Below are 25,150 nucleotides of genomic sequence, written 5' to 3' on the forward strand. Positions count from 1 at the left end.
GCCCCTCTCTGCTCCTGCTTCCAGGAACCTGCTCCAGAGTTTGTCACAGCTGTGAGCACCTCTGCAAAGCAAGCACTGCAGCAGTTGGCTCTGCTGAGAGCTGTTGTAACACAGCCGCTTCCCAGGATCATCCTTCTCTAAGCTGCTTTCATCCAACAGGTGAACTATCTTGGCCAGCTGGAAGGGGCAGGCCCTTCTTTGTCTGCCTCCCACCCATCGCTGTTCTGGTGCTTGGTCCCACCAGGTGTGCAGTTTGCTGAAGGAGAATTTGGGATAGGTGTAGTGTTTTGCAGTTAATACATTGTGGCTGCTATGGTATTCCCATAATTCACAAAGCAGTGATTCAGATGTGATGCAGTTTATATTGGTTGTGCATTTCTTTGTGGAGGGATTGTAGGATGAAACCAATGCGCCTGTGGTGACAAACAGATGGCAGCTGTGCTGGCTTTGTAGATGAAGTATAGGTTATAAGTGCAAATAAGTTGTTCATTATGAAGTTAAAAAGCATTACATGTATATTATTAATCCTTAGTACCACCTCTTATTGTGTAAAAACAATAACAGTTTCCTTATCAAAAGAGTTGTTAATAATGCTTGGATCCTGAAAGCAAAGATGCAGAGGTGGGAGCTGTATGCATTTATTCTTTCATAGGAAATATTTAAAGTAAAACATTTCTACCCTCATAGGTACTCCTTTGCAGCAAGTTCCTGGTTTGCTGGTGTAATGGATTGGATAATGACAGCATAGACAATAAGATGAGAAAATTAACTGAAGATGAGACTGTTGGCAGTGCAGAGACACTGCCTGGAAACCTCACCAACCGTAAACCACATTTGTAGTATCATGGCTTGCATCCAGTGTGGACAGCATCTGCAATCTGCAGTGCAAAGCCATTTGGAGGCTCACTGGTGGTGAGCACAAAGTTTGCTCTCTGCATTAGTAACTAGCAGATAAGATAGCTGTGAATCTGTCTTGCACTGAACGTCCTTAAGATGAGAATCCACTGACTACTTGCTTCTTTAATGACTCCCAGCATTTCCCAGGAGCCATGTGACAAAGTACCAGAGGGCTGGGCTTTGATTTCAGTAGCTTCATTATGGAGTTGTGCTTATCTCTTAAAATGGATCCTTTCAAAATGTAGTTGTGTTTGGGGATAGTGAGGAAAAAGAGCTGATTTAAGGAAATTTCAATGGGGGAAGTGTCACATGTTTTGCAATGTTGAGATTCCAGGCATCCTTGCTGTGAAAAATGGGAGTTTAATTACCCAGGTTTTGTGTGGGTTTGCTGAGTTGCTTTAGTTTGTTTGTCCTCTGTCAGTCTCTAATAATGCTATTATTTACTTTCACTAAACAGAAAAAATTAATTCAGTGATCTCTGTTGCTCAGTGTCTGCCGGGAATACTGGTACTGAGTTGTATCACTGCAAATATTGGTGTGTTCTTGCCTGTACTGTTGGCAGAAGCAGTGGGGAGAGTCAAACAGCCTAACTCAATATTGCTTACATGTCTTCTATTTTTTTTTTTTGACAAAATCATTACATGGTTCTGCCTCAACGTGGTCTTCTGTGTGCTACAAGGACCAGATGACATCATCATTGAACTAGCTAGTTCAGTCCATGTGTTATGTACCATAAAACTTTATGGAGTACTTTCAGCAGTTTCCCTGCCTAATACATGTTTTGGGGCATCAGAAATCTCCTTTGATTAGACAGTTTCTAAATAGCAGCACTTGTTATACTGGTCCCAGTATATCATGTGTGTCCCTGTGTATCCTGCATATCTGTATCACCAACACAGGGAATTCGGGGCATGTTTTCAGCATGACAACCAGACTTGCACAGAATGGCACAGCCCATCAGCCCTCTGTTTAGCCTCTACTCACAGTTAAACACTGGCATTAGCAGCTTTTTATCCTTCTCACTCCCTTTCCTGGACTGATTCCTTAATGCCGAACACAAAGCAGTCCTGCACAGCACTGCCTGTTAAGTCGCTGCCTTGCTGAATAAATTACAGGTGCCTGCTGCTAAAAAGGAAGAGATGATGCTTTTCTTTCTCTGTGTGGTTCCTGTTCTCTTCCTCATGTTTTCTTGATTTTCTCAAGTCATCCTGTTTTGTTTGCTGTTGGCAAGTAAATCACCGAGAGATGCAAAAAGCAAAAGAGCAGAGGAAATGCTCGGTGCATACTAAGAGGCAAACATTCCAGTCTTTCAAGCATGGAAAAATGGAAAGAGGTGGATATAGATGGTGATGAATTTAAACATGTACTTATTTATTATTCTGTCTTCCATGTCTGGATCATCTGCTGCTGAGGAGAGGGTGAGACAAAGAAACACTTGATTTTTGGCACCACTGCAATGACGTGGCAAGATGAGATCAGATAATCGTATAGGTTGGAGGGGACTTGCAGAGCTCACTTAGTCCATCCTGCTGACCAACGTGAATCCCATCTGATCAGGTTGCTCAAGGCCATGCACAGGACACTTTTCATTATCTCCAAGGATGAAAGTCCAGCAGACTCTCTGGACTTCTGTTTCAGTGATTCACTTCCCTGAAAATAAAAAGTTTTCTCCCCCGTATAAGGCTGTAATATCCCATGTTGCAGCTCTGGCTGATGCTCCCCTTCCTCCCTGTGTACCTTTGAGGACAGTCTGTGTCCCCTCCCATCAGGCAGGTAGTGGGTAGGTCTCCCTGTAGCCCTCTCTTTTCATGACTGAGCAAACACAGTGCCCTCACCCTCTCCTCCTATGCTCCAGCTCCTCAACTGGCTCTGGCACTGGGCAGCCTATGCTGCTCCTGGCAGCATGGCTACAGGAAAAACTGTTTTCTGTGCTGCATCCCATAAGTACCCTGAGACTGGTTTCTCTTTTCATGTCAACTGACCTTAATTTCTTTCCTTTTTCAGCCTTTTTGCTTGACATCTCCAAAACAGTAGCATTTTCAAGCTATAGCTTTCATCACAGTTTGGTATGATGTCACCAAACTCTATGTGTGATAGTAGATAAGAAAAAAACAGCTGTTAAGTCTTAGCTCAGATGTTTTTAACTCTCATCATGAACATTTTTACAACAAAAATGTTCATTTTTACAACTATACCCATCCAGCAAGACTTGATCCCGACGTTTTTTCTTGAAGAACTTTAAATGTGTTGTCCAGTGTGAAATTAAATATACTGCAGTCAAATGCAAACATCCAACCCCAAAAGGCAGATGCTAGTCCAGGTCCAGTATCTATGTGTAAGTCATATTATGTTAGCAAATGAAGTGGAAAAATGGCTCTTAAATAGTTTCTTCTGCTGCTTCCCTATTTTTTTATATTAGGTTGCCCCTGGTATTTTAAGAGTTTCTATCCATTTGCTGTATATTCTCACATCAAATCCAAACACAGTTTAGCAGGGCGAAGAACATTTGGAGACTGGCTCAGTGCCCAGAGCCTGCTTTTAACCTCTGCAAAGGGCCTTGTCTTTCTCAGCAGCACTGTGTGTGGTGTAGATATCCAACATTTCCTAGCTATGGGAGAAAAAAGAAAATTTCAAGATAGAATTTCTGAATCTTAGTGAATCGGGTGTAACAAATACTGGTCTAAAAGAAGACGTCAGATTGTAAAGATCCTAAGAAGCAGGATCAGGCATGCTCAAACACTCAGGTTAATGAGCAGAGAGCTATGGCATTTGATGAATTCTCATGTAATTTTTAAAGATATCTGCCATCTCCCAGCTGAAAATTCACACAGAGTTATTCTGTATATATATTCTAAAAATGTTATGACCATTAAATATTGTCTAATATATGTATAAATTCTGCATGGCTAATTTAGACTTTGGACGATTCATTTTCTTCTTACAAGTACATTTGAGAATTCCTCTAGAGTAATCCACCAACTCATCAAGGAACTATTGAGTATAAGTTAAAGCAAATAGTATGTCAAGAGATTGACAACTTGATTTTATGTTGTTATTTCTCAGTGACTGAAGAAATTGGATCTGTCTCTCCATCCCTAAAATAAAGTAATCCCAACACAATATTGAAGCACTCATGAAGAGCTGTGGCTCATACCATGATGCTCCTCTTGGAACTTGAAATAATGTGCATCCCTTTACAAGGTGCATGAATAAAATATTAGACAGGTAGAGTTTGTGACCTGGTTAAAAGTTATGTGCATGATCTCTTCTCCTTGCTTGAACTGAGGAATCATCTGGAGTGGGGGATATCTTTATGTACAACAAACCTTATCTGAGTTTTTGGTTTTGTTTCTTTTAGTCAAAGGGTCATTTATGAATATGTGCGCTTTTGATATGGGGCTGAGCTTAAAATAACTAGATATCCGAAAACTTAATATGCACAGTGAAATTTAATTAGGCAACTGCATAAAATCAAAGGGATTATTTTGTAGACAGGAAGCAAGAATCCCCTTTTGGTACTTTCAGCACATATGCGGCTAAGTCCTGTTTTCATCTCCCCCTCTTCAGCAAGAGGTGTTAATAATAGATGTGTATGATCTGCTGCCAAGGGTGATGGGCCAGGGATGTGAGGAGGAATGGACTATATTCCTTCCACTTGCATGGTGCCTTCTTCATGTAGCAAAAGTGCACAAAGGCTAATATTTCAAAAGGCAGTCTTCAACTTTGTACATTCCAATTTGATTTGCTAAATTTGGTCTCCACAGACACCAAGCACCTATTTCATGATCACAGTTTGACTTTTGGATGCTAAGTACCTCTTGAAAGTATACACAGAATTTCTGAATTTAGGCTTAATTAAGCATTTCCATGAAAGATACAAGCCTAGCTTTTTCAGTGTCTAAATTCATCTTTCTTTTTTTGGTAAAAATTATGAAAAAAGTATATCTGTTTCTAAAAACCTTTTTATATCTATAATGTGGATTAACTGTTGTGGAAGGTAGTAAGCTTCAAATGTGCTCCAGTTACATCTCTCCAACTTATTTATTTCAAAAACTGGGTGGGTTTTTTTGGTAGATTAGGCAATACCGAATAAAATTATATTTGTTAAAAAATCTGTTCAGTGTTAACTCTCAGAATGAGAGGCTACCTGCAATATTTGTGAACCATAATTATGTGAGACTCATTAAAAAAAAGCCAACAAAACTCAGAATCACAGAATGAACTAGTTTGGAAAAGACCTTTGAGATCAACACAAAAAAACCCCATGGAATTGAAGAAACAGGATTCCATTAAGGGAAACACCAGGTACACTTTCTGAGCAAGATCACTGACACATCCAAATATGAATATTTCATATAAAACCATCACACTTTTTAAATCACCTTTTGCTGGCAGTTACCAAAGCCAGCAAATTTTCCCAATGTTTCATTCAGGCAAAGGTCAGTGATGAATTGAATTTCTTTCTCTTAAGCATTTCCATTTATTTTTTGTTGCTGTGTCACTGCCTTGATTGTTTGGGGTTTGTTTTGGTTTTTTTTTTCCCCTCTATTAATTTTTTTTTTCCCAAAAAAGTAGTGAGATCAATTTTTGCAAAGAAATATGTTTGGGAGGTGTTTTAACTTTTTTTTTTTTTTTTTTTACTCAGGGGAAACATGTTAGAAGTAAGTTTTTCTGTGCTGTGCAACTTGTGGTTCCCATCTCCTGGTGTATTCGATGCACTGTGTGCTCCTCAGCAGAGCATGGGCAGCAGCTTCCAGCTCCTCCCTCTCCACTCATTTACAGCTTGGGCACAGAGCATTCCTCTCTGTGTGTCTGCACATGTTGGTGTGTGGTGTCCTAATTAAGATTTGTTGTCATCCAGGTAGTTCAAATAAAGTTTCGTGGGTGGTTTTCACTTTTCCTGTTGTGGTTTTTCTATTATTTTAGTATTCAAGGACAAGACTTCTCTGAACCTGTATGAAGGCAATAAGCAGAGCAGCTACAGAAAGTATATTTAGGTATAAATTTTTTAGCTTTCGTAAGATGCATTTAGTTGGCATGATGTTGCCTATCTGAAAATTGTTTTATAATAATTTCGTCCCATTTTTCTTTCATTTCAGATTCCATCAGCAAGGCAAAACAGTCTTTGCTTTAATTATTCTTCATTAAGATTCATATCTCTGAGATTAAACTGAGATAAGCTTTGGCAATTCTCAGGTTGTGGTTGTCTAAAGAGGAGCCAGGCTGAGGAGTAAAACTCCCTGTTCTCCAGAAAGTAAAAATAGGAAAAATCAGCTACAGTCCCTGAATCCTCACTACAGTGCCTGCATGCTTTCCCCAGACACAGGGCACACCATGCTTCTGAGTTAAGAGATACTGAAGAAGATACATCCTTGACAATGCCTTTGAGAATTTGTTATGAGATGTGTCCCTCTGCTGATAATATCCAGGGACAGATGTCTCTTCCATTCTTCAGATGATTCTCGAATAAGAAATCCAGATGTTAGGCTGGCCTCTTTCTCTGTTTTAAAATCCTCACTGGGCTCTTGCTTACATGGCAAACACTTTGGTCATTCCTTCCTTTGAGATTTTTAAACTTTGAATATGCAGTGCCAGTCACAGGACTCTGAGATTTGTTTTTCTCATATCGTGGGTGCTTTTTGTTGTAAGAATATTCAACTGGCAAGGGACCAGCTAAAGGGATCACTGGTGGAACAAGGTGGAGTTTTCTGTAGTTTTGTATGTTATGTTCACATTTCAATGACTCGTAGTCTAAAGGTCTCAACCTCGCTGTGAAGATACTATTTAATGAGTCTTCTAAATGTGTTGTATTTCTGGAGTGGCCTGGCGCCACAAATGGCAGGAGAGTTTCTCTCCTGCCAGTACCCAGCCTGGGTGTGGCTGTCCCCAAGTCAGTCAGTCTATCTTGAAAAGGAGCATCACTCCTGCGTGAAGGATTTGCATATCCTTTTGCTTACCAAATGGTCAAAACAATACATTTCCAAAAAATGGTAAAAATATTTAGAATTTGTCTAGTTACAGACTTAACTTTAGATGCACAGATCTCCTCATATTGGTTGTTAAAATTTTCCACTTGACCTTGATTTCAGCAGCAGATCAGAGATTTCCTGTTGAAATTAGGATAATGAGCCATTGCAGTATGCCAGCTGCCCAGCCATTGTGGACTGTTTTTCTAGGCATTCCAGGAGGATTTTTTTGGAAAGAAATTTGAATGAGTGTGGGATTTTATGGGGAAAAAAAGCTACAGAGAAATGTCAGTTCAGAGGAGAAAGTGGTAGCTCACACCCAGATAATTACAGTTAATATTTTTTTACAGTCTGAGTCTAGTCCTGAGTTTCTTATCTTGGTTTGGTTTGGGTGCTCTCTGTCTAGGTGAGGCATATTCTGCCCTTACAGAGGAGATTAAATCTTAGCTGAAGTTCAGAAGGGAAACCAGCTTTGTGTAAGCCACTCATGATTTTTGTGATTTTGAGAAGTCTGTTATTGGCTGTCCTTATGTTGTTTTGGACCTCAGATGGTTTAGAGTATTTTTTTTTTTTTGTTCTTCTTTCTCTTTCTTTTCTCTCTCTCTCTCTTTTTTTTTCCCTCCAAAGACAACTGAAAAGATAAGGACAGTTGCTTTAAATATTCATGTCGAGGCCATTTACACCTGTCTAGCAGGAGCCAGTGACCAGTCAGTTCTTTGCACATATCTCAGCCACTGTGTGTTTGGCACTACATCAGCATATCTATTATTGATTTTTAAGAGAAGCACTGTGGGGGCACCTAATGTTCCCAAGAGGAAGTGTTGCAGAGATCAGTCTTTCCTGTTGGAGTGAACCAGGCTGGATGGGGCTTTGAGCCAACTTGGTCCAGTGGAAGGTGTCCCTGGCCATGGTGGGGATGTTGGAACCAAATGATCTTTAAAAGTCCCTTAGAACCCAAGTGCTTCTCTGATTCTATGGGACAAATCTGCTTGCACAGGCCTTGTTAAGTTACTTAAAGGGAAAAAAAAGATTTAAGAAAGATTGTCAGTGAGGAAGGAATGGAATGGTGACTGCACACCATAGCAGCTGTGCCCCACTGTGCCTGCCTGCAGGAAGCAGATCTGTCCATCGCCAGGAAGAAGCACTGAGCTCTCAATGGGAACAAACATTTTCAAACTCTACTGTGCATCCAGTGTAAAGCTGTGCAGCAACATATCCTGCTGTATTTTCATCTGAGTCATACAACTGCAGGAGAAATGAAATCCTCCAGATTTGGCCTCCAGATCCAGGAAGAAGGATTAAAAAGCACCTAAGAATCAACTATAGTAGTTGTCAGACGTAAGTTGCCTTCTTGGAGGCCAAGCATTTGGTACTGGTTTATCACAGGAGGGTTGGTTCTTCCAATGCAGGGCTTGCCTTGTATTCCACTGCAAATTCCATGGGACAAGCAGGGTCTTTTTATTTCTTGTCTATTTATTATCTTCCTTTCATGTTTTCATGGAGATAAACAGCTTGTCACTGGTCTTTCTGGGTTCTTCTGCATTGGAACTGGGCCATACAGGGAGGTAGGTGGAGTAACCAAAATTTGGTGACAGGGGTCTGGCATCGTGCTTGCTAAACACATAAGAATTGCACTTGCATGAGTAATTAGAACTTGAAAAATATCTGTGTGAGACCTCTTATGCTAAACAGTATATTCAATTGGGAAAGGAGGATCTGGTGCTTTTAGCTATCCTGATAAGTCCTTGCTCATAAATTCTGCTGAAATTTATGCTATATTCTTCATTTTCTCTACTTTTTCTTGCAGTTCCATGTTAATGTTTAAAAATATTCACAGTGGTGCATGTGGCCCTTCTCAACTGTGTTAAGGGTGCTGTGTTGATTAAGAGATATGTCTGAGAAGTGTTGCTGAAGGGCACTGTTTTGGACTGATAAAGTGCTACTGGACATCTATTACCAGAACAGTTCATCTGCTCAAACAGGGCAATTAGTACATAGTTCTGCCTTGGGCTGTTCATCCTGCATCTACCAGTGCTGCCTGTCTGGGGATTTGCTGTCCTGCTGGCAGAGACATGAGTCCTCACAGAGGGTTGTCCACACTGCTGCTGCACAGTCCCATGCATGAGAAAGAATATTGTGTTATGTTGAAGGACTTACACAGTCTGTAACTTAGTTCAGAACTTGGTCTCCCTCCACATTACTCTGTAAGCTTTATCCATTGACAGTTTTGTCAGTGCACGCTGCTGTTGCAGATGCTAAATAGCATCGTTGGGGTTTTGTTTTGTGGCATAAATGATGAAACCAGTCATGCACTGAAAGCTCCACAGAACATTTATCTGTTTGAGTTTTGTATGTATATCCTCTTCAGTAATTTCTGTCCTGGGTCCAGAGCCAAGCTCAGTGAAGCTTGTGTGGTGTGTGCTCTCCTAGTGGTTTCACAATTTAATGGTGACCCTCTTGGGAAATCCTTGAGACCTAGGCAGTATGTTTATTGTGACACCAGAGGATTCCAGCAACTCGCTGTACAATAACTACTCCAGTATTAATACTTCCACTTTTTATTACTGTGACCTCTTTATAACACTTAGAAGACAAAATAGGCCATACAATCTTAACATAGTGTACACTGGTGCTCACTAAACAACAATGTATTTCACAGTTCACACTGACATTCATATCATAAATGTGTCTGTTTGAGTTACTACTATTGGAATAAACCACATGGATGTTAGTCATTATGTCTATATACTTGTATCATTTGGAAAGTAAAAGTGTTTTCTTGTTGGTACCAGAAGATGAGAACTCCTTTGTGCATGCACTTATGTGGTAACTGTGTGCTGGAGCTCTCTTAAAAGCCATTATGATAATGGGTCTTCCTTAGCTTGGCATTTATCCCCTTCTGCTGGCTGTCACCAGCCTCACAGCAGAGAGGAAAGCTGCTTCTCCCCTTCCTCCATCACTGCCTTTTTTCCACATAAAAAGATGTATAGAAAGCTGCATCCCACAGCAGAGGTGGATTCCTGCCTAAGAAATACACTGACTTATTTTTCCCTTACCTGTTGCATACACAAATGCTTAATTACAGGAAAATTATATCAAAATTTTTAAATTATGTGCTTTTCTGTCAGTCTATTTGTTGTGAGGATATTTGCAATCATTTTTAGCAGGTGACATAAAATATAAAGATTTGGGGTTTTTTCTTTGTGCACTTTAATAACTGGTTTAAAATTCCAAAAAGTAGGTAATAAGTTTGTGTAGAAAAAGAAGGTGTTGCATATGAAATGAAAGATGTATTGATTAGCTAGATGGGAGTAGTGTTTTGTAAATACAATACTGCCATGGTTTTAAAAAGCATTGTCTAAAATAAATGTTTTAGAAAAAGCAAAATTTTTACATGTAGAAGTATAACAATTAAAGAGTAGATTTTTTTTTTTTGTGCTTTTTGTTGTTAGCTTGGAGCATATCCTGTCATCCCTCCCAGCAAGGAAGGTGTGGAGGGTTTTTGAGCATACAAATATTTTCTTCTTTGGCCTTAACTTTGAATATGGAAAAATAGACCATCCCTGTAGATTCCATATTTTCGTGTCAAAATCAACTAGCAGCTGCCCTGAAATAACACTAACATTTACATATTGATATTTTTCCCTCAGTTACTTGTAAAGTAGCTGACATTGATTCCATGCCCTACTAAATTTTTATCATAGAAACAGAGTTGTATTTTTTTCTTTGCAGTATTTTCTCTCTTCATTGTTTGGAAATAGCCAAAAACACAACAAAAGGGATTGTTTATCTATAACAGGAACTTAAAAGGCACTTTTTTTTTTTTTTTTTTTGCCTTCATCAGTGAATTAAAAATTGTATTTTGGCATTTTGGCCCTGTTTGCATTTATTCATTGATCCCCAGCACAGATGCATTTCATCTCACACATCAGATACTGCATCATGTGCAAGCTTGTATTCTGAGACTTCCCTAATGACCTTTTAATTAGTTGTTATTATTACACAGCTCACAGGCTTCAGCCACATTGATGTCATCATTTATCTCACCTTTCATGGGAAATAGTCCCAGTTGCTGCTGTGGCTGCCTTGCACTTCTTCCCCTCCCTTCTCCTGGCACGGGCTGGCCTTGGTGTCCTGTTTCCATGACCTTCAACACTGACATATATGCACCTGCAGTTCTACTGCTATGTTGTGTTTTGGGTTTTTTTTAATGCCTTTTTCATATATTCTTTTTTGTCTTTATTTTTTTTCAGAATCCCTGGAGCATTACTTTCCCCTGTCTAGAGTGTGGACAAGAGTTTGGCATTCTGCTTTCACAGGTACCTTTTTGAATTAAAAATGCATGTTTATTTCTCAGAGGTTGATAAAAAGAGAGCAATTCCAGAAAGATTTTACTATGTCCTCCTCTGCTGTCTTGGGAGGTATGTTGTAATAACATACCACCTTTACTAGTCCATTGGGTTGGCAGATTCATTAGTTGCAAGTATATAGCTGAATGCCAACTCAGAAAGATTGAGGCTTTCTTTTCTTTAGCTGGCCTCAGTCACGTAGACATGTATGTGATGCAGACTCCTTTTTGGAAGTACTCCAGTAGTTCCAGGCTTTTTCTCACCCTTTATTCCCAACCTGTACTTTGGTTACAGTCGCTCCATTCAGTAAATTTGTTTTAGCTTTTACAATGGAGACCTCCAGTGCAAGTAAACACTTCTGGCCTTAGTCCTCCAGAGCTTTCTATTTATTTCTGTTACTTACCTGACTCCTTTTTGGAAGTATTCCAGCAGTTCCAGGCTTTTTACCTTCCTTTATTCCCAGCCTGCACTTTGGTTACTGTTTTTCCATTCAGTAGGCTGTGTTAGCTTTTTGTAACAGAGACCTTCAGTGCAAACAAGCACTAGTAGCCTCAGCACTTCAGAGCTTTTTGTTACTTATTTGGTTATTACTACTGCTTTCCAAATACCAAGTCACACAGATTCAGAGAATGGATGAGGTCGGAAGGACCACAGTGGGTCATCTGGTCCAACCTCCCTGCTTAAGCAGCGTCATCCTAAAGTACGTGGAACAGAATTTTGTCCAGACAGTTCTTGAATATCTCCAGTGAGGGAGACTCTACATCCTTTCTGCAATCTGTTCTAGTGCTCGGTAAAGAAGTTCTGCTGATGAAGAAGTTCTTCCTCATACTCAGGTGGAACTTGCTGTGGATCAGATTCTGCTTGTTGCCTCTTGGTTCTGTTGCTTCGCACCTCTGAGAAGAGCCTGGGTCCATCCTCTTGGCACTCTCCCTTCGGATGCTGATAGACATTGATGAGGTCCCCTCTCAGCCATTTCTTCTCAAGGCTGAACAGGCCCAACTCTCTCAGACTTTCCTCATAAGAGAGATGCACAAGTCCCTTAATCATCTTTATTGCCCTTTGCTGGACCTGCTCCATGTCTCTCTTGTCCTGAGGAGCCCAGAACTGACACAGCACTCCAGATGTGGCCTCACCAGGGCTGAGGAGAGGGGCAGGATCACCTCCCTCAACCTGCTGGCAATGTCCTTCCTAATGCAGCCCAGGACATCTTTGACCTTCTTGGCCAGCAGGACGCTGCTGGCTCATGGACAGATGTTGTCCACCAGGACCCCCAGGTCCTTCTCTGCACAGCTGCTTTCCAGCAGGTCAGCCCTCAGCCTGTGCTGGTGCATGCAGTTGTTCCTCCCCAGGTGCAGGGCCCTGCATTTGCCCTTGTTAAACTTCAGAAGATGCTTCTCTGCCCATCTCTCCAGACTGTTGAGGTCCCTCTGAAGGAGCACACAGCCCTCTGCAGAATTGACCACTGCTCCCAGCTTGGTGTCATCAGTGAACTTGCTGAGGTGGCATCTGCCCCTTCATCCCAACCACTGATGAACAAGTTAAGCAGTGCTGGGCCCAGTATAGAGCTCTGGGGAACACCACTGATGACAGGCCTCTGACTAGACCCTGTGCCCCTGATTATGACCCTTGGGATCTGCTGTTTAGCCTCTTCTCAATCCGCCTCACTGTCCAGGCATCCAGCCCACGCTTCCTGAGTTTGTCTATGAGGATGTTGTGAGAGACAGGGTCGAAAGCCTTAGTGGAGTCAAGGTAGGCAATATCCACTGCTCTCCCGCCATGCCTCCAGGTGGCTGTTTCATCACAGGAGGCAATCAATTTGGTCAAGCATGATTTACTTTTAGTGAGATGTTAAAATGATACTAGTGAGGTAATAAACTGGTACTCCTGAGCACCTTCTTGTCATCCATGTGGATAGAGAGGGCCTTCAGAATAAGCTACTCCATCACCTTTCCGGGGAGGAAGGTGAGGCTGGTAGTTCCCTGAATCCTCTTTCCTGCCCATTTTGAAAGCTGGGGTGCTTTTTTCCAGTCCTCAGGCACAAGTCCATCCACAACACTCTGAGCTTGATCACAAGGTCTGAGCAGAAGATGAACATTAAAAGCTTAAATTCTTGATTTTTGTCACTAAAACTCTAAAACAAAAGGTGTCAGGAATCCAGTGTCAGGAATAATGGAAAGAGTAGCTTCATCCCTGGTGAGTACTAGTAAACCAGCTGAAACCCATGAGGACAGGAGGGGACCGGAGCTGAACATGTGGCACTTTGTAACAACGGTTGTAAAATTCTTGAAAGATTGATAAGGCACTTCTGGTATTTCATTGTAGCAAAGGAAAAAATCAGTAATCAATGTCTGATGTGTCATGTGTCAAATTAGCAACACACTTCACTAATACTTAGTTTTAATTCTGCTCAGTAAAAGGCATTTCATGTTCATCTGTTTCCAATCAGCATATTTGGCTCCAGAACATAAATTTGCATTGTGTGGGGTCTTAAATTAACAATTATCACTGCTGTTTTATTTCAAGACAAAATGTTAAGTCTGAGAGTACACATGGCTAATTTAAGGGTACAAATCTGTTCCCAGAAAGTGAAAATCATCTCAGAAGCAATTTCTATCAGCTGAGGAATTGGGAACTTGAAATTCCAGATACGTTTCATCCATAGTATGAAATTAAGGCAGCAAAACCATTTTAGCTGTGCCATGGGCTGACACCAGGAACATTCAAAGATCTGTGTTAATTTTTGTGATCACAAGTTAACCTACACTAATTTTAGTCACATTTCATATTTTTACCTCCCTCATGTCATGCTGCATGGGATTTATTTCTGCCATCTTAGAAATGGGATTCAATGTTTTGTGTTCATACAGATGCTCCAGTAGGTCTGCAGTTTTGTTGGAAATATATTGCTCATTTTGTCAACAGAAAAAATTGGATTTGTGATTTATGATGAAAGCAGCATTCAGTCCTGGCTGGGTGACACAGCCAGGCCTCCATTTACATTAGCTTTTAAAGAATGCCTTGAAACCAATCCAGATCAGTGATGAGCTGGAACTGGGACTGAGGGACATCTTCAGTGGAGGGACTCAGTTCCCCAGCAGTGGTGGGGATGGTGTACTGGCAGAGCAGCTGGGCAGGGGAGGTTACCTTTATGAAGCAGGCATGGGCAGATGAAAAAAGGAGACGCCATGTATCCTCATTTGAAGTTTGGCACCTTGGTTTCTGCATCCCATTATTTGTCTGCTTTAGGCATCTTAAATCTGCCATGCAGGGTTAAGTAGTTTCAGTCAACTACTATAAAACTTGGCTGATACTCATCTCTTAATGGAGATAAAGAGGTAGATGCAAGACTGGCATACCTCTATCCACTTTCTGGGTTTGGGATGAATTTCTTATGTTACGTTGGGCAGCCAATATCAATCCTGTATTTAACTTCCAGTTTGGAGATTTACTTTTGTTTACAGAAGAGGGGAGATCTGTTAGTGTAGCTGTGTATCACATATCTTAGGGGAGAATAGATATTTAGCAATCTTGGGGTAGTCTGATACTCTCAAGGAGGGCAGGAATAGAGGAGTAGTTTAAGCAGACTTTCTAAGCAATAGTCTATGACACCTGTGAGGACAGGGTGGAGAGCATCCCTAGTTCAGGACTCCCCAGGGATAAGCCTGTTGTGTATCTGATCATGCAATCAGCATGTGAAAGAGGTCTGAAGCATTGCCAAAAAGAAGAACTGGATTTACTGAGGAGTCTGCAGCAAACCTCAGCACTCACTCAGTTGACTGGTCAGTATTTCTGGTTGCTGGATTTACTCCTCTATGCATTTTCATCCTGCAAGCTCGCGGTGCTCTGAGCCTGGTATCCCTCTGTGATGCGCTCCTGCCAACCAGCCAGTGCCAGCTCCTTTGCCCCCAGCCTTCTAAGCTCAGCAGACAGTGTGCCCCAGGCACAGAGGCTGCAGGAGAGAGATGGTGTATCTCTCTCCTGCAAACCAAAAATGGTCTGGGTTAGCAGGAGCTTTGCTTCAGGAAGAGCTTCACTGGGAGCTTTACCTTTCTCCACAATGCCCTTATGCCAGCTCTGTTCCTTCTGCAGGATGTAGGAGCTGTGAGAGAGGAGATGAGGAAGAGAACTTGAGCTGTCTCTTCCACTTTCCTGTAATCCTTCTCTGTCCTTGTTATCTACTCCTCCTTCCCAACTCACTCTTCAGTGCTTCTTTCTCCTCTGTTTGCCTGGTTAATAGCATTTCTCTTCTACCTCTCTGTGTCTTGTCATTTCTCACTTTTCTTTTGTCTGTTCCAACACTCACAATTCCAGGTTTTAGGTTTCTTTAGTTGGTTTGTTTTGTTTGTTTTCTTGGAGCCCCTGCCCTGCCTTACTCACTTCATTTAATTAAATGCAGGGGTCATGACTTGTTATAGCTTTTGTTTTCTTTAAGATGGTGAGGATTTTATGGCTTCTTAAAATCGGAGGTCAGGAAGAATTTCCAGCATCATCATCATCTTAACTTCACCTAACCCCTCAGATAGGCAAAAACCATTCAAAAGAATCTGGACAGTCTGATTTCTAAAATGAGGCTTTTCAAGAGCATTGTTTTAGTGAAGGGTCATTAAATTAAACAGTAATACAAAGCCCTACTTTGAGTGTCAAATTTGCATATTAAACAAAAGTTTGGATGTTCATTGACAAGTTGTTGTGAGAGACAGGGTCAAAAGCCTTCCTGGCCTTGCTGGAGCTGGATGTTCATCTCCAGTTAAATAGGTTGTGAACAGTTTGTGAACATCTGTAGCTTAACATGTGGACTCTGTGGCACGTATTTCTCATACAGCAACCAAGAAGATATAAAACACCTCAAGAGCTGTAGTCAATGCTGGTATAGTCTGAGGGGTTGCACACACAAATGTGTGACCATGCACAAGTGTAGCGCGTGTGTTGAGTTGTACAGCTGTAATCATTATTTGCAACATCATCATAACAAATGAAGACCTAAATTGCCTTGTGTTCCAGTGCCAAAACTGGTATGTTCAACCATCTGCTGGAAGAACTCTGTAATATACAGATATGTCTTCAAGACACAGTGCTATGCATGCCTTCAGTTTTCTTTCTTGACTTCTAACAGTATGTACCTTTAGGCATGAGGCTGGAGAAAAGGGGAATGAACTATCCTGTGGTGTGGGAAAATGTCCTCTTATCTAGAGAAAAACATAATTTTACCATTCAAAAATGAAAGAAATGATTCATGGAGTTGCTCTGAAGGTTGCAGTGCCCTAGAACACTGCTGTAAATCATGTATGGTTTGTTTTTGCTGGTTTTTTTTTTCCAAATGTAGTTTTAAAAAGCCTTGATTTGTTTTTACATAGTCAAAACTTTTATAGTGTGTTTATTTAAGAAAAAAAATATGCAATATTTCATGTGTGTAGAGCTTAGAAATGCAATGCTGAGAAATGGTTAAATCAGGGCAATTCATTTGTAGACATTATTTTTAAATAACCATGCTGACCTTACTGCAGTAATATCTCATGTTACAGAAAAGGCTGTTTAATGCAAAGAGTTTTGACAAACAAGACCCCACAGCTAATCAGAAGAGCAGCTCAAAGTCCGCAGTTGTCAGAATTAGGCCACTCTATTGTATCCCCCTGGCTGAACATTATCATTTTTCTAATGGTTCTGGTTTTACTATGCTCATTTTTAATTGTGTCTACTGTACTGCCTCTTAAAGACGTTAATTACTTTATTTTAATATTTATTTCTAAAGATTAAATGCTTGTGTTCATGTATAGAATTTATTAAAAAGAATTTTCCATGTAACAAGCTGTTAAAGTAAAAAAATATTTAAATATAAATAATTAGGTGGCTTTCTGGGTTCTTGCTTTTAAAATCTTGACAGGTATTATAAGAGATATTCTGTATGCTTAGGCACTTTTTCTTTCAAACATATTTTCACAATATGTAAGAAACTTCAGGAAGGTGCTATTAAGCTTTGTTTTGAAACTTTGAAAATAAGCATTTTCAAAAGATTCTTTTACTACATACATCTCTAAAAGAAAGAAAAATTTAAGTAGGGTGTCTTTTTCCATTTGTAATAGCTTTTTATGGTTTCTAGTTTTTTCACTGCATAAATTGTTGGAATTGTTTTTCTTTTCTGGGCTCTATTTGTTTACTTTGGGTCTTCGTGTATTTGAACTTTTCTGGAGTTTTGCAGGATGAGTAACTGCAAGGGAGTGTCTAACTGAAGCTGTTTTCATTGTGGGTTTATGGTTATTTCTCACATAAAATCTGTTCATACCTATGATGCTATATTCCTTTAATGTATTTCTCATTGTAAACAGTTTTAGAGAACTTTCATCAGTAACTAAGAGTCTAAACATGGCAACTTGATATTTCAGGGCCTTGGTCCTTTTATGACAGTTGGGTAAATTTCTGCCATTCCCACATGAACAAGCTGGCAGCAGAGTTTATGTACATAAAATCAGGGATTGCTGAACTCTTGAGAAATGAGAGATTGGATCAAATCCCCAGTCCCCAAACTGGGGCAAGTTTCTGACCTCCTGAGGAAGAACTGAATTGGTCTTCCTATTTCAGCTGAAATGTCCTACTTGCTAGAAATTATTTAATTGCACTGGAGCAGGGTTAGTAACCCAATTTCCTTGTCAAGTACCATATATGGTCTTTTTTTGCTCTTTAAATAAAGAAAACTTGCAATTACTTTTTGTTTGTTTGTTTGTTTTAAAGTGGAAACCTTTGCAAGAAGGTGCTGGAAAAGGATCTGTCTCTACCTACTGAATCACAAAATTGTCAGGGTTGGAAGGCACCTCTGGAGATCCTCTCATCCAACCCACCTGCCAAGTCAGGGTCACCTGGAACAGGTGACACAGGAAGGTGTCCAGGTGGATTTTGAATATCTCCAGAGAGGGAGACTCCACAACCTCCCTGGGCAGCCTGTTCCAGTGCTCTGCCACCCTCAATGTAAGGAAGTTCTTCCTCGTGTTGAGGTGGAACTTCTGTTTTTGTTTCTGGCCATTGCTCCTTGTCCTGTCACTGGCACCACTGGAAAGGGCCTGGCACCCTTGACAGCCACATTTGAGACATTTGTATAATACAAGGTATAGCCTGGGGCCTTGAGTATCTGCCCTGGAAGGCTGCTTCCAGTCTGGACTCCAAATCTAGTGGAGGAGGAAGTGTTTTCTTTGTCATCCTCCCCAGCTCTGGCTGTGTTTTGAGGTCTGGCAGGTACCTGCTGAGTGAGACGATGTGGATGACTAAGGAGAGGAGATCCCTGGTTTTCCTACAGGTTGGGAATTATCATTAGGCTTAGTTGCTTGCATGTCTTACAGTAGAAATAGGAACTTACTTCACTTATGCTAGGTGGCATGGGTGCTCAGGGCATGCCCATGGGGCCTCTTTCCCTGAACATGCCTTCTATCCTACATGCTCATGATCATTCCAGATTGTTCACAGTTCCCTTCCATAGAAGTGAAGCAGGGGAGATGGGCAGCCATAGAAGTCATATGGGAGATGAGGAAAGTGTCCAGGTTTTGACTTGGTTTGATGTTCAGGACATAGCTGAGGCCTTGTAGGCAGGCAGAAGAGTTCAGAAGTGATTGTCAGTGTATTAGTTGAGGGAGAAAAGTGAGCAGGGGAACATGTGCTTTGTGGTGAGATCCAAGCTTAAATATCAGCTACCCAAGATTTTATGAGTACTGCTGTCACTTAAATGGTGAACAGACTCTGTTTCCCCACAGAAAATGCCATTTAGGTGTGTGTGTTTCAGTGCAGATGAGTTTTGAGGGCTCAGCTTGATGTTGCCATGCGGCAGTAGCCATGAAGGAGATGAACCTATAGACTTCTTCTGGTCATGGGTCCTTAAGTCTTTGACTACAAGGCTGTGTTGGTAGGCACAATGCACATTTCATGTAAAATTGAAAATCTATACTTTTTTGAAAATCTGTACTTGCACTTTACCCATTTAAATCTGGCTTGATTTGTTAGTGTTTCCAAGATAAAAAGTTCTTCTAAGCCAAGGTGGTTTATGTTTTAGGGTTTACTCCATAGTGTAATTAAGGTCAAGCCTAATCCCATAGCTGTACTGCTATGCTGCAGTACAGTGCTTTAACATTCATACAAGTTTTCAAACCTTTAAAGGATTTAGGACTATGTTTAATTTATCCCAGTGTGACAAATAGCTCAGAATTGGCATTTTGAGAATACTGCTATCAAGATGTATGTTCTGTAGGTGAGTTAATAACTATAATTTTTTTTTTTTATGGGGGATGCTGCAGAAGTTTCTGAGCTGTTTCCCAGCTGCCTGATTACTGATGAGACTTGTTCTTCTGCTGTTGAGGACCAGACTTGGCAGTGTTGTTGGGGGGACCACATGGGTGAGGGAGCCTGAGAATCCTGCTAGTGAGGTGATGTGTCTGTGGTAATGCTAGAAGGAGGGTGTTTTGCAGATGTATCTCCACATTTTTGTGGATGAATTTTTATTTCCTTCTTTGCAAGTGCATATGATTTCTACAGAATTTATTGCCATAAAGATTTTGGTGGCTTAAAATATGTCTCACTCTGAAAGTGGGCTAGTTAAGAATTACCGTGGACTTGAGATGGGAACTAAAATGAAAAGTTTTCCATTTAAAACATTTTTGCTGGGCTACATAATTGAAATTATTTTGTTGTTCTGTCTCCCTCTGTTTTCCCCTGCTTTGCAGCAGTGAACTCCCAACTAACATTTTTTTCCCCCCACATATTGGAAGCACTTGTACCAGGAAATGAAAGGTGATTTACCAGGATGCCAAATCCAAACATGGCCCTGAAGGACATCTACCAGGAGCAAGAAGATGAGATGCTATCTTTTCCTACCAGTAGAAAAAAAGGAAAAGTGTAGTACAGATAGCACTGCTCCTTCCATCAGAGCAGCAGTTTACTGCATCTTGCAGAAGTAGGAGAGAAGTAAAAGCCTCCCTTTTTCCAGAGAAGAGGGACCAAGAAAGTGGGACTTGGTACAGTAGGGACCTGTATCAGGGTTTGATGAACCTCTGAAATGTAGCTGAACACAAGAGACAAGTATTCTGTATTGAAGAAGGGGATTGTGTTGATCTCTAAAAGTGCATTAAAGATCCTAGGAAAACTGTGTAGGCTCAGAAGCCCACGGGATAAACTGGGAATCGTGGCCTTGTTGTAAGGAGGAAGCTGTAAATTTAAAACATGATGGTTGTGGAGAGATGTAGAATTAAAATTATAAAAGCAGTTTAGATTTTAGACCATTGACACTGGATGATGAACAAGCAGTAAGGGTAGAAATAGTCACATAAAGCTGCAAATACAGTAAAACATTATATTCCTTATTATATTTTTTTAGGCATTCTCTGGGGTTTTTTTTCTTTTTGTTTTTGTTTTGTTTAAATGAGCGACTGAAATTATTGCAAAGAACACAGTGCTGTCTAAGCAACACAGGGATCCAAAGAAAACAAAACTTATTTACAAACACAGCTTTTACAAAAACAGCCTGTAGTATTGCTAATAATAAGACATTTTATTTTGATTTGTACTGTCTCATTGGAAGATAGGGGAATTTCATTTCTGGGTTTTCTTCTGCATCTATGCAGCCTGTTGAAAGAAATTAGAGTTTTCATCGTTGTGAGTTGTCTATAGGGCAGTATTTAACCCAGAAGCATCACTTAGAGTGGATTACTGCTACTGGGTAGGAGATGTAACAGTGATGGATTTCAGAACTAAAAAGGAAGCAAAATACTTTCTAAAGCTTTTTCTTTCAAAGAGGCATCTCTATCCAGCTCCCAGTGAGATCTAGGCATACATTACAGTGTTAGTATGTAAGTATAGCTGCTAGGTTGCTTTCCTGCTTTCCAGATATTTATACCTTCATGGATTTCCCAGCAGTTAATTCAACTTAACAGTGTTAGCATTTCTGGTTATGGCAACGTCCTGCTTTAAGCCTCATCATTTTCACTTCACATGGAAATAGAAAGAGTGCTCGATGGTGACACTGTTGTATTTATGGAGAGTTTTGTCTTAAAAGCCTTTGATGTAAAAGCAAAGCAGAATTAGCATAAATGTATCAGCCTGTGTTATGCTCAGCTATGCAAGCTATTGCAAACAGTGCTAGTTGTAGTTTGGGTTTTTTTGGTTGGAAGTAACACATAAGCAGTAAAAAGTGACTGCCTTTGCCAAAGTTACTGCCTTCCCACTTGGTGCAAATTTCTCTTGCCTACATAATTCTGCCACCCTTAGTTTCAGGTCACTGTAGTTCACATTATTCATGACCTTTTGAAGGTTTAAATGTATACTTGAACAGATGCCTATTGCTCTTACTGTTCACTGTACCACGTTTTAGAGAGCAACAGAGTTGAAAACAGGCACTTTCATTTGTATTTTGAGTGATGGTAGATCTGAAAGACTATTTCATCTCCTCATGCTTTATCTTGACAGTTAATATTATATGAGACCAAGACTACACAGCATTACACATCTTTATCTAAATGTGGCGTAAAAAATGAAATACTGCTGCCATTCTGGATATGGATGACCTTTTATCAATTTCAGCCAAATTTACTTAGGCTTTGCCTATTTTTTTAAAAAACTTTGCAACATATATATGTGAGGTTTTCAATGACAATTATCCACAGAATAACTTGTATCAGTTTTAGGCATACATATTAGTATAACTTAGCACACAGACCTGTAGCCAGTGATTCTCAGTGAAGCTCTCATCTGTAGGCTTTCCAGTGACTTGAATAAACAGTATCTTCATAATGGGGCCTGCAGCTCTGAAGTGCACCCAGGTATTAGGGGAACCTGACATTTTCCATCTGTGTCCTGCGTTCCTGTGTAGGTTTTGTTTTGTGATCTCTTTGAGCCCTGTTGCAGCCACTTCTTGATTACTTATACTGGAATTTATGTTATGTTTATGGTGCATCTTGAAGTAGTGGTAGTTATATTTTATCACCTGGAAAATAAAATTGACACAGGCCTTTAAATATCAAGGAAGGCAGAGTAAAGACTGTCAGCCTTCATTATATTTATCCACTGTACATCATCCTCCCTTCTGTGCAATCCCTTCATCTGCTGTCCCAGAGGGATGAATTAGGGGAATGAGCTTCATTGTAACTTCATCAGGTGAAGCAATGTCCTCACCGAAGTCAAGGACAGAAATTTCACTCATTTAATTTTTACTGCATTTTCACATGGCTTTTTTGCTGCTTTTTCTGTAACTTGAATACTGCTAAAATACATAATGCCTTTCTGTGTATGCTTTTAGACAGAGACTGGGTGAAACGTGGCCAAATGCGTAGGAGCTGCAGGGCACCACAGAGTGGAGGAGGGAAGTGTGTCATTTACTGTCAGTTGACACCATTCAGTCTGTGTTTAGAATGCAGTTTTAGGTGTGAGAGGAAAAAATGAACTCTATTACTGCACAATACTATTGTATTCATACTAGTGCTAGAAATAAATACTTGCCACAATGGGGTCTGTTCATAAATTTCTCATACATTTCAAAAAATTGCATATTTAGAATATATGGACCTGGGATTCCAAAGTTTCTGCATAGTTTACCTCTTCCTACTGCCTTGGTTTTAAAGTAAGGAAAGAATATTTTATGGGAGATTTATTTGTAGTTAATGTTAGTCGTGTAGCTATTGCTGCTCTAGGCTGTGTTGTGTTCCCCTAAATCATGCAGATAGTGCATTGGTTATTTAAATATGAGTATCTGACAAGCATATTATGGACTCAAGTGATTAAATTGTGATGCCTAGAACGAATTAAGTGCTTTGAATCTCTCCCTCTGCCACAAAGGAATCCTGAATTGAAGTGTCTGGCTGAAAATGCAGCTTTAAAAACCCAAAACTTTGTGCATTTTGTTTTCTACTCAGCAGGTGTGCAATAGTTGTGGGATATTAGAGGAACTCAGTAAGACCTTTCAGAAAGGTTTTATTAATGTATACATGGTATTAAATAGAACTATGTTTGAATGCATGGATAAGTTTTCTGTCTTTGTTTTTCTTGAAGTAATTTCTTAAGTCTAGTAATTTTGCAAGGAAGAGCAGTAATGGAAATCCAGAGTAAATCCTGAAAAACACTGTTAAGTCCACAGAAGGATTACATCTATACAGCAGACCTTTGGATGTAAACAGAGAGAAAGGAACATTTCTTGGGTCCCTAGGTATATTTCACTGGAAATTCACTAGGTACATTTTCTGGAAGTGGGTGAAGAAAACCAATTTGCCTTTGAATTTCTGCAGGGTGTTACTGGTACTGGAGATGTTCCCAACAGGGAATTCAGATGGCTAAGCCGTGAGTTTCTTCAGAGCTTAAGCCAGAAAAAAAGCCATTCCTATGCCCTGGTTGCTGCAATGATAATCTTCACAACTGGAGTCTAAGTCTTCCTGAGACTACACTGTACTGCATCTCTCAGCCTCTGTAATTAACAATAAAATTAATAAGTAGCAAGGCTCTGTAGTGATGCTGTGGTGTTTCAGGTGCCCATGGACAGCAGAGAGGGTGGTGGGAACTGAACTCATTTTCCCAGTTAGCAGTAAGATGATGCTGCAGCCATCACCAGCACAGGCAGAAGTTTCATTAGATTTTCCATTAATCCGTGTCTCTTTCATCACACTTTCTTTTTAAACTGTGTCTGTTTAAATCTGTAATTTTTATCTCTCTGAGATGAGAATACTGAGTAAGCTTTCTGGTGATATTCAAATGCAGCACTTCAGTGAAATGGAGCAATTTAAGCAATACACAAAAAGTTGATCCCTTTTCATAGCTGTATGTTCCTTAATTTATAGCAGCAGCCCCACAGGTACAAAGCCTCCATGGCTGGCCAAATAACCACGTGGCTGTTACCGCCCAGGCTCCCTGTGCTGGCTCAGGTGGACATTTCTGTCCTGGCTCCTCACTAGGTCCTTGCTCTTCTTTCTAGACATGCCTGAAGCATGTTGCCAGTTGTAGCATATTTCCATGGACTCGGGGCACTTTGCTCCATGTGTGCTTGCAAGCGAGCACACTTGTACTTTCAGGTAAACACACATGCATGCTGGGATTTATTTTTCTTCTTTTTTTTCCTTTTAAGTGTGGTGTTGAAGTCAGTGTGGATGCTCAGCCTACTGGGCAATGCTTGCTGACATTGGTGAAGGCTATCCAAAGTGAGGAAGTTGTTAAATGCTGGGAAAAGACTTCCAAAAACAGCTTTGAGCTGGAGGCCTGGGTTCCCATCGCTCTGATCTGTAGCCTTGTGCGGAGCCACTCACCAGGAGGAGGATGGAGCTGGCAGCTGTCCTCAAGGGCAGGACCATGGTCACCTTTATGACAGTGGTCAAGCAGGAAAGTTGTCTTGCTTACTCAAGTAGTATTAACTTGGTTGGGTGACGGTGTTAAGTACAAAGAGCTCGGTTGTTTGTGGGGTTTTCTTCCTCTTGACAAAGCCCCTGCTCTCACACAGATTTGATTTCTGCACACAAGTATTAAATACACGCATCAGTGGGGTATTTATACAGGCATTTAGCCATCCTGCTCTGAGCTGGCAATGTGGAAAGATTTGCTTTGTGTGTACGGAAGAGAAACGTGTGTGCAGATGCAAGTTGCTGTCTGTGCATTTAGAAGTTTCATACTTAATTTCAAAACAGTACCAATAAATATGTTGATTCAAATGGGGAAAGCTTTTTCTCTCTCAGGGAGACTTAGTTTAAATTCAGGAAGTCAAACTGCTGAGGAGTTAGCACTAGGATTTATAAAACAACATTGAAAGAGAAGCTTAATTAACATTTCACTACCCTTTCAATTGCACTGAATCTGTGTCTGGTTTATCACCCACCTAAATATGTTAGTTTGTATTTGAAGAATGCTTGTGACAGTGAGCCTTCACGAGAAAGCTCAGCTTTTTCCTATTATTATATCATTATATATATATATATATATATATATATAAAATAT

At 40.4% G+C, this 25,150-nt stretch overlaps 1 protein-coding gene across 4 annotated transcripts in view; it reads left to right on the top strand.

Moving 5' to 3' along the window:
- FAM110B (family with sequence similarity 110 member B) overlaps positions 1-25,150 on the top strand; it is a 110,875-nt gene that overhangs the window by 80,471 nt on the left and 5,254 nt on the right. For 3 of the 4 annotated variants that reach the window (XM_059860977.1, XM_059860982.1, XM_059860983.1), the window contains exon 3: positions 11,117-11,182. The exons of the other annotated variant lie outside the window; for it this stretch is intronic. The gene's annotated coding sequence lies outside the window, so the exon portion shown is untranslated. The remainder of the gene's footprint in view (positions 1-11,116; positions 11,183-25,150) is intronic. 4 annotated transcript variants of the gene reach the window in all.

Source organism: Haemorhous mexicanus, chromosome 1, assembly GCF_027477595.1.
Source record: "Haemorhous mexicanus isolate bHaeMex1 chromosome 1, bHaeMex1.pri, whole genome shotgun sequence".
NCBI classification, from domain to species: domain Eukaryota; kingdom Metazoa; phylum Chordata; class Aves; order Passeriformes; family Fringillidae; genus Haemorhous; species Haemorhous mexicanus.